The sequence below is a fragment of the Orycteropus afer genome, unplaced genomic scaffold, assembly GCF_000298275.1.
Source record: "Orycteropus afer afer isolate SDZICR_OR568_19922 unplaced genomic scaffold, OryAfe1.0 scaffold00023, whole genome shotgun sequence".
Lineage (NCBI taxonomy): Eukaryota > Metazoa > Chordata > Mammalia > Tubulidentata > Orycteropodidae > Orycteropus > Orycteropus afer.
Window position 1 is genome coordinate 11,823,039 of NW_006921610.1, and position 11,099 is coordinate 11,834,137.

Below are 11,099 nucleotides of genomic sequence, written 5' to 3' on the forward strand. Positions count from 1 at the left end.
CTTCCTTCCGAGGAGTGGCTGGTGGGTTTGAACTGCCAGCCTTCCGGTTAGCAGTCAAGTGCCTTAGCCACTATGCTACCAGAGCTCCCTAATATTGTATAGAAAAGTGAATTAATTTTCATAATATTGGATACTCAACTAACATCCAGATTATGAAACAGAATATCAGCATCATCCCAGAGGCTCTCTCACTTACTTTCTGTTACCACTCCTCCTTAAGACTAACACTTATCTAAGCTTCCAATAGAACTGATTAATTTTGTCCCTTTTTGTTCTTTACTTATATGGAATCATACAGCATGTACTCTTTTGTGTCTGGCTTCTTTCACTCATCACTGTTTGTGTTGATGGCAATGTAGCTGCATTGCCCATTGTGGTAAAGTGTCCCACTGTGTGAATAAAGCACAATTTATTTATTCTACTGTAGCTGAATATTTGTATAGTTTCTACTTTGAAATATAAACGGCTGTACTATAAACACTCTGGTGCCTGTTTTTAGTGAATGTACATAGGCATTTCTGTTGCTGGGTCATAAGGTATCCATACATTATTGTTGTTAGTTGCTTTTGAGTTGGCCCCAGATCATGGCAACACCATAAACAATGGAATGAAAGAGAGGGTGCTCATTTGCTGATTTTCGGAAGTAGATTGCCAGGTATTTCTTCCTTGTCCATGTTTAGAAACCCGTTCAGCATCATAGAACATGCATGCCTCCACTGACAGATGGGTCACGGTTGTGTGTGAGATGCATTGGCTGGGAATGAAACCTAAGTCTTCCACACAGAAGGTATGAATTCTAACACTGATCCACCAATGTGTGTACCATACATATGATAAGCTTTAGTAAGTATTCATTTTCTAATGTGGTTGCACCAATTTAAATCCCACATTGGTAGATTTTTAAGGGGAGGGATTAAGTGTTTGTAGGAATCTATCAGAATATGCTTTATCAGGGGAAACCTGAGTGTCAGAGTTATAATAGAAGGAACTGGATCAGCCTTGGAGCCAAGGGAAATCAGAGAAATGGTCAGATGCTGAAAGGACACCTTGTCAGGTACAGAACTGGGACCAGCTATTGGTGTTAGTGCACTCTCAGTTTGAGGACTTTTTCAGAATGAACTATTGCAGAAATTATCTTAAAGATTGTATTTGTTGGTTGAATGGCAGTAACAGGAATTGAACATAGAATTTCAGATATCAGCTATTAAATAATTCTATGCAGTAGTTTGATTTCCTGGATTGTTTCCTTTCCTATTTGAACACATATTAAATATTAGCTACCTACTGTGACAGGAAACTTCTAACACTGAGTTATCTAAATAGATCCTCAAGCTACTTCTAAAAATGTTGAGTGCTTTGCATTATTAACTGTTGGATATTTTCTGCAAAAGACAAGGATGACTTAAGATGGAAAAACATGGTGTCTTTTTTAAAACTGGAAGAAAGATTGACCCTTGAAATTACAGCTGGATTATGTTATCTTTGGAACCTAGAAACATAACTAGCAAGTCACCAGATAGTTGGCTTCCTGAATTCAGAGTGTCAGGAAGTTACCAGAATAGTTTGGGATGAGCTATGTCAAATCAATTTGATGTCTGGTCTTGACTGAATGCCATATAAAGAGGAAAGAGTAAACACTATCTAGGCTTCAATGAATTTTAGATTTCTTCTTTATGGCATTTCTGTTAATAAAGCAGAAACATGGAGAGTGTTAGAAAAATAGTATGCTATGATGCATGGACTTTGGAGTCATATAGGCCTAGATTAGAAATCCAATTCTGTTACTTATTAGCTAGAAATGTGTGACTTTAGATATTTACATAACTATACAATGCTGACTTTTCCTCTCTGTGAAGTTGGGATAATATTCCTTACCCTCCAGGATTGTTGTGAGGATTGAAGGAGCTAATTTACGTACTTGTGCAAATTCTCTGCCTTTTAGCTTCTGCCTCTTCTGCATGCTTCTTCTCTTTGGGGGTCAGGTAGCATTATGATCCAGAACCATAACATCTAGGCCTACAACTCTCCCTGTGCTCCAACTCTCCCTTTGTCTTTTTGCTGTCTATCCTTTCTATCATAGCACTTATGATATGGTGTTGTAGTTTTCTAATTATTTATCACTATGTTGAATAGACTCAAATCTGTCAGAAAGCAGGAACCATGGATGCCTTACCCCGACACCTGGGAGAGTACCTTGCATATAGATGAAAAGAGGTATTGAATCACTTTCCTCTACTTAGCCTTGATTATTTGAAAGTTCGAAAAGGAAATTCTCATTTTAATAGTACTGATGAAAGTATGGACAGCAATTCCATGGACCCTTGACCACTTAGAAAAGTGACCAAGCTAAACAGGTTGATATTAGGGATAAAAACAAATCAGGCTGATATAAGAAAGGGAATTATTATGTAGGTACCAAGGAAGCAGAAACATACTTGATTATGAGTCAGCAGCCTAGTGCTGTTATTAAAAGTGAGAACATGATCCTCAGATGTATTAATAGATGTATGACATGCAGAAGCCATGGAGTAATCTGCCTGTTTTGACTTGGCACTGGCCGGGCTCTTATTGAAGAGCTGTGTATTTTTGGGGGGCTTCATATTAACTAGAGGTTGCAGAGAAATTGAGGAGAATCTGGCTTGTAGACACAAGCATAGTCAAAGGCATTAAGCATGCCTTCTATGGGGAAAGTTTAAACTTGATGTAGTATTTTACTCCAGAGGAGAAACTTGAGAATATTAACTAAGCATAAAATGAACACTGTTTTTTTTTTTTTTTTTTTTTTTAGAATATACTGTAAAAAGACAAAGACTCAAAGGTAAATCCACTGAGTCATAGAACTGAAACTATTCAAGAGGGAAGATAAGGTGTATCCTCCCTCCCATAGAAGGCTGAATGTCTAACCTTTCAAAATAGAAAGTTTTCAATCCTTCCTGGAAGGTTGCATAACGTCTTTCAGGAGTCCATCTTGAGTTTATCATTCAAGAAACCAAGCAATTTTTTTCTCTCAGTTCAAAACTCTTCTTTATGACAATATTCTCTGGATTGGTCTCTGATAGCCAGGTCCCTTGAAAGTGAGCCTGATAACTAAACTAGACATAATACTCTAAAAGAGTCTGACTTGTAAAAAAAAAAGATTGACTCACATTCATCTTGTGATCAATTATGCCTCTCACTTTTTCTTTTAAAATTTATTTCTATCTATTTCTTTTCTCTTTTTTTAATTTTTTTTCAATTGTGATTTGGGTGAAAGTTACTGAGCAAATTCACTTTCCATACAGCAGTTCAAATACGCTTTGTCTCATGACATTGACTACAATTTACTTCAATGCAACAGCTCCCTTCCAACTTCTTGCCGATAGTTATCTCTTCCCTGTGTCCATCTCTCCATGGACCCCTGCCCCCTGAGCTATCTTTCCCTGTGCATAAACAGCCCTTCTTTTTCCCATGATTGTTCTCTCCAAGAAGTGTATCTACTTCAGGTAATTGTTCAACTCATATGCCTGTCTTTTGTTTGGCTGGAAGCCACAGGTAGCTTTAATTCCAGACCTGAAGGGCATCTATCTATTTCTTTATCATCTGGAATTGTATAGCTAGTTTTCTACTCCTTAAGAGGCTATCATTTATACATTGAAATTTATTTTTTCCATTTTTGTAGGAATATTTTTTCTTTTAGTAACGGTAACTTTGAAACTTATTCCCACCTGTCACAGTATTAGCATAGATTTTGTGAATAGATCCTTGGTTTCTTTGTTCAGATGTCATTTGGACAACTTACTAGGAAGAATACCAGAACTGATTCTCATGGAACTTACTGGAGGCAGCACTGCAGAATGATACAGAGGCAGCAATAACTATTCTTTCAATATAGTCTTTAGCTCAGGCATTTCTTCACCCAATATTGATGAGATAAATTAGGTGAATAGGAGGGACTGAAAGCTTAGATCACATCCTAGTAAATCATTTTTTTTTTTTTTTAATTTTCTTGTCTACATGGGCTATTAATTTAGCATCTGGCTCATTCTGTTCCTCCCAAAGTTACATAGAATACTTAATTAATAATTATCATTAGGAGGCTATTGTTAGTTTTAGTTTTCCTTTGCCTGCTCATCTTAAAAACATAGATCAAGGATAGAGCTTGTTGGCAGTAACAGTGTCCATGCTGGTCTTAGCTTATTATAAAGGTTTTTTTTTAAATTTCCTGGAGGTTTTAAAATTCATTTGCCATTCATTCATTTACTAGAGAAATATTTATTGTTTGCTACATATGCTAGCTAGGGCTGTGGAAGTGACATAGTTCAGTGGTACAATTCTCACCTTTCATGCAGGACACCCAAGTTGAATTCCCAGCCAATGCCCTCTTATATACTCACCACCTGCCTGTTAATGGAGGCTTGTGTGTTGCTATGATGCTGAACAGGTTGCAGTGGAACTTACAGACTAAGCCAGTCTAGGAAGTAATGCCTGGTGATCCATTTTCAAAAGCAATCAATGGAAACTATGTGGATCACAACGATCCAATCCCTGACTGATCATGGGGATGGTACAGGCCTGGGAGGCATTTTGTTCCATTGTCATGAGCTGGAGGCTGACTCAGAGGCAGCTAACAACATATATGTATGGTAAGCGAGTGGGATAGAAATGAATAAGGTAGATCTCTGCCCTAAGGTGTTCACTATGGAGTGGGGGAGGTAGATTTTAAATAAGCCATTATAAGACAGCGAGAGAGTGGTATATATGAGGAAAAATCAAGCAACTGCCACTCTGACAACATAATGGACTAGTTACACCAATGGGCCTTCTTGCTGCACTTCAACTATATTCTGATAAAAGAGTGATAAAAGATATTTAAAAAAAATAGGAAAAATAAAATGGAGGATAGATTGAGTACATTCGACATAATTCTAAGCAGACTTCCAAAGGGAAGGTGAGAGAGAATGCAGGAAATAAAATAATTGAAGAAATGATGGTTGAGGAGGAGCTCTGGTGGTGCTGAGGAGCACTGGGCTGCTAAGTGAAAATTCAGTGGTGCAACCCTACCAGCTGCTCTGTGGGAGGATGAAGCAGTCTGTTTCTGTAAAGATTTACAGCCTTGGAAACCCTATGGGGCAGTGTTACTCTGTCCTATAAGGTCACTATGAATTGGAACTGACTCATTGGTAGTGGGTTTGAGTTTGGAATGGTTGAGGAATTCTAGAAATGATAAAAGACATGAGTCTAAAGATACGAGAAGACAGTGAAAAACAAGCAGAATAAAACAATAAAGTTATATCTAGATACTTTGTAGTGAAACTGCAAAACATTAAAGACAAAGAGATCTTAAAAAGAGCTAGTGAGGAAAGACAGATCTGCAGAAAAATTGCAATTAGGTTTATAGTAGACTTTTAAAAATGGAATAGAGTAAACTGTGGATTAATATTTACCAAGAGCTGAGAGAAACTACTTGTCAACTGAAAACTGTGTACTCAGCTAAGCTATTTTAAAATTATCTTTAAAGAATGAAGGAAAAAAAATTCTGATAAAAAAAGAGATAAAGATTAACAAGATTAACATTAGTAAAACTTTGTTAATGAAATTAAATGGATGCACTAAAAAAAAAAAAAAAAAAAGCCAGCTGGAAGACATGAAATTCAAGAAGAAATGGTGAATAGATACATAGGCCAAAATGTGGGTAATAGAAAAAAAGTATCCATAAAACAATGATAACAATAAGTAATTTATAGGGGGAAAAGATATTTAAACATTTTAAATACTGGGCAACAGTAGCATCCGGAGGGGGTGATTGTAAATTAAGAGTTTAAACTTCTTATATTATTTAAGAAAAGGGCTGAGATTAATTAAGTTTAAACTTTGTTAAGCTGTTAAGTAGATATAGTACAATTTCAAGGGTAACCAGTGAAACAAAGGAGTCTTGGTGGTGCAATGCTTAAGTACTCAGCTGCTAACTGAAGGGTTGGTTGTTCAAACCCACCAGCCACTTCATGGGAGAAAAACGTGGCAGTCTGCTTCTGTAAAAATTTACAACCTTGGAAACCCTATGGGGCAGTTCTACTCTGTCCCATAGGGTCTCTGTAAGTTGGAATCAACTCGATGGCAATGGGTTTGTTTTGATTTTGGTTTAACCAATAAAATAATAGAAAGATAATGCATAAATTTTAAACCAGTGGAAGGGGAAAATATCTAAACTAAAAACCCTAATAATGATAGTAATAAGTTAAGCATAACTATGCATATAGATATAGAGTTACATGTATATGTATATGTATATGTATATGTATGCATGTGTGTATCTATATCTATATCTGTATCTATATTTCAATATCTATATATCTACATCTATGTTGTTGTTGTTATGTGCCGTCGAGTCAAACCCGACTCATAGAGACCCCTCCTTGGGTTTCCGAGGCAGTATCACTATGGAAGTAGGATTGCTCAACCTTCCTTCCGAGGAGTGGCTGGTGGGTTTGAACTGCAAGCCGTCTGGCTAGCAGGCAAGTGTCTTAGCCACTATGCTACCAGAGCTCCCATCTATATCTATATCTATATCTATAACTATATACATATATATCTCAGTTCTTCTGTTATACCATTCTTGAAAACTAGGGATGTTTTTATGGAGGATATAATGTTTAAGCTAAGTTTTGAAATCAACAGGGATGGATAAAGTGCATTTTATGCAGAATTAAGAAAAAGAGCAAAAGTGTGGAGAAATAAGACTGCACATCACATTGGGACCTGCAAGGGATTCAGCATGGCTGGAATTAAGCTGTAGGAGCCTAATGTGGAAAACTGGGTAGGGGCAAGATCATAAAGCAAGAAGTTTGTATGCCATAGATAGAAGCTGGGCTTTTATCCTGTGGGACAGGAAGAAAGCTCCTGAAAGAATTCTAGACCCTGGTTACCTTCCATTTGGTCTGAAATAACAGTAGAAGTGTCAGAGGAAAGAGTTCACGTACAACTGAATAAGACACTGCCCAGCCCTGCACCATTCCCTTGATTGGTCGAGGATAGGACCATTGTAATCCATACAGTTTACGGCTAATATTTATGGCATTACAGAGGTAAAATCAATGGGACTGAGTGATGTATGTATGGAAAGGATATAGTCCAGGGAAGAAGTGTCATAGCTTGAAGATTGCATAATAGTGATGCCATCTGTTGAAAGAAGGGATATAGCAGAATCCAGTTTAAGGAGGAGGATAGTGAGGATAGTTTTAAAAGATTGGATTATAGATGTCTATCAGGGAGACATCTGGTGGGAAACCACTATATTTAATATTTGTATTAGCTGTCTGTTAAAGAAAGCTATCCCTACACAGATCTGCAGCCAACGACAACGGCTATTATAAACAAAAGCCGTTGTTCAGTGGTAGCGTTCTCCCGCTCCATTCAGGAGACTCAGGTTCAACTCCTAACCAATACACCTCCATGCAGTCACTTTCGATCTGACAGTGGAGACTTCCATGTTGCTATGATGGTGAACAGGTTTTAGCAGAGCTTCTAGACTAAGGTGAAGAAAGACCTGTTGATCTGCTTCTGAATACCAGCCAATAAAAACCCTATGAACTACAATCATCCTATCCTCAGCCAATCACGGGAATGGTGCTGGACTGGGTAACGTCTCATTCAGTTGTGCGTGTGGTCACCATGAGTCAGGGGCCAATTTTATGGCAGCTAACAACCCAAGACAGAGAAATTGGAATTTCAATCCACAGATATGTTCTAAAGGGAAAAAATGACCTTGGGAAACCATGGTCTAATGAAAACAGACCTAATTCAAAGACCTCTTCAGATGTTTTTCCTAATTGGTTTTACAGGTAACTTTGGATGTCTTCTAGCAATATAGTCCTGTATGAATATGTTTTACATGTTTTCACATTGTCTAAGACGTGAGCTTTCTCCTGTTTCCTCACATGTCCTTGCTTAAGCTTTCACTCCAGGCCATATTCACTGTATCATACTCTTGGGACACCTGTATTGTATTCTTGCTAATTAATGGCAGAAGAAACAAATTTTGGTCTTTGAAATAATCGAAAATCCAGAAATTTCTCATGTTTGTTTTGGAAGGCAAAAATCTCGCAATCAGAGACACACACATTCACACACGTGTCTTGTGCCTTCTGTTCTGACAATGTATCTTGTCTACCTCAGTCCCATTGCCAGCAGTCTGGGACTTGGCTGGTGTGTGGAGTCAAGGACGATGTCTTCCAAGTGAAATTTACAGCTTGGCTTCCCTGAATCTGTGTATTTATTTTTTATCTTTAACAAAAGGATAATATCTAACCTACCTACCCTACTAGGTTGTTGTAAACGTCAAAGTTGTAAGTGTTTTGTTGCTTGCAAAAGTTCTTTTTTTAACCTAGAAAGAACTCTGTGAATATAAGGAGGTAAAGAAGCAGTATGTTCATTTCCATTTTAGAAATGTACCTAAGAATGTTGTCCTAAGTGGGACTGTGAGAAAACTTTTGATCATGCAAATTTCTTAGGCACATACTGCTTAAAGATACATTTATCTTTCTCTGACCTAATCCCTCTGTGTATTTCAATTCAATTGAAGTTTCTCACAGGCTTATACTGTTTTCACTAAATTTTTTACCATAATACTCCTTATGCTCATCCCTACAGACTGTAATAATGTATCAGATAATTCTGGGGTAAAAATCCTGGAATCTGCTTTGAGAGGAATTGTTTGTCATAAATATCCTCTAATGCCATTTCTCCAAGGGTATTTAACTTATTGTTTACTTTCATAGCTTATTTTGATCAGCTCTGTATTGAATTGCTCTGTAACATCTCAGAACTTATGCCTGTGATTATGCAGAACCCTGCAGTCTCTAGCTGATAATCATGGGGAAACTGCCAAGTGGTTCTGAGCAGGTGTGTGCAGGCTCCCTTATGAGAGTGCCTGGACATCTTGAATCAGAAAACTTACCAAAAAACTCAGTAAATGGGAGCTCTGCTGGCATAATGCCTAAGGCATTTGACTGCTAACCAGAAGGCTGGCAGTTCAAACCTACCAGCCACTCCTTGGAAGGGATACTGGACAATCTACTTCTGTAGAGATATCACCTTGGAAACCCAAGGAGGGGTTGCTATGAATCGGAACCAAAAACTTACCAGGAGCCACTAAATAGAAGGAGGGATGGTGGCATATACTGGCTGATTTTTAGCCCTAATGACTTCAGGAGGTAAACTGTATGAGGTGCAGAGGTCCTAGGTGTGAGGCTGGTTGGACCTGAAGGCTCATAAAAGTAATAGTTGTTGTTGTTAGGTGCTGTTGAGTCGGTCTCTGACTCATAGCAACCCTATGCACAGCAGAATGAAACACTGCCTGGTCTTGTGCCAGCCTCACGTTCCTTGCTGCACCAGAAACCATCGTTGCAGCCACTGTGTCTATCCATCTTTGAGAGCCATTCCCTTCTTCATTGACCCTCCACTTTTACCAAGCATATCCTTCTCCAGGGAATGGTCCCTTCTGACAACATGACCAAAGTAGGTGAGACGAAGTTGGCCATTCTCGCTTCCAAGGAGCATTCTGGCTGCACTTTATCCAGGACAGATTTGTTAGTCCTTTCAGCAGACCATGGTACTCTTAGCATTCTTCCCCAAAAAAACAACTCAAAAGCATCAACTCTTCTTTGGTCTTCATTATTCATTGTCCAGCTCTCACATGCATAAGAGGTGATTAAAAATACCATGGCTTGGGTTAGATGCACCTTAGTCTTCAAGGAGACATCTTTGCTCTTCATCACTTGAAAGAAGTCTTTTGTAGCAGATTTGCCCAATACAATATGTCATCTGATGTCTTGATTGCTGCTTCCATTGGTGTTGATTGTAGAACCAAGTAATATGAAATCCTTGACAACTTCAATCTTTTCTCCATCCACCATAAAGAAGGAAGAGGCCATCCACTTCTCAAAGAATTGTCCAGGGAATAGTAGTGAAACACTGTCTGATATATTACTGATATAAAAGTAGGGCAGATACTAAATAGTCCAAAATTAATTCATGGTGAAAAACTTTTTTTAACCTTAGAGCTATGGATATCCTTATTACTATATCACACATTTGTGTTTTTCTCAATTGAGATTTGTTGTTTGTTTTGATGAGTTGGCTCCAACTTAAACAGAATGAAATGTTGCCTATTCCTGCACCACCTTCAAGATTGTTGGTATGCTGGAGTCCATTGTTGGGGCCAGAATGCATTCTGAGTGCCTTCCAATCTAGAGGGCTCATCTTCCAGCACTCCATGGTACAATATTTGGTTATGATTCAAGGGTTTCCACTGGCTAATTTTTGGAAGTAGATCACCAGGCCTTTCTTCCCAGTCTGTTTCAGTTTGGAAGTTATGATGAAACCTGTCCAGCAGGTCACCCTGCTGGTATTTGAAATACTGGTGGTATAGCTTCCATTGTCTTAGCAACACACAAGCCACCACAGATGACAAACGGGCAGATGGGTGGTGTCTCAATTAGATAATGAGTGCAGATCCCACAGACATTTCCTAAAAGTCTAAGGTAATATTCCTGGTGTCTAGAGCTCTGGTGGCATAGTGGGTAAGGCATTTGGCTGCTAGCCAGAAGTTGGCGGCTGTTCCATGGGAGGAAGATGTGGCAATCTACTTCTGTAAAGATTTACAGCCTTGGAAACCCAATGGGGATTGCTATGAGTCAGAATTGACCTGATGGTGATGAGTTTGATTTTTGGTTTTGGTTTAGAGAAGAAATTTTATTAAGCTATCCTAAATCAAAGTAGTTGATACAAGAAAGGACAGAAATGCATAAGAAAATAAGTACTTGAATGAAATTTCTTGGAGACCTACTCAGTTTTTTTAGTAAAGGAAAAAGAAATATACTGAATCTTACATGGAGCAATGATATGTGCTTTTTTCATACATTTGTAGTAACCAGGAAATTATATATAGTATGTTCATAGTCACATATGTGGGAATTACATTAATTTACCTTAAAAATTTTAAAGTCTGAGGCGAGGCAAGATGGCGGACTAGGCAGAAGGATTGCACAGACCCTCTTCAACAAAGAAAAGGGAAACCAATTAACACAGACACAGAAGATAATCTTGGACCCCTGAGCCTTGAA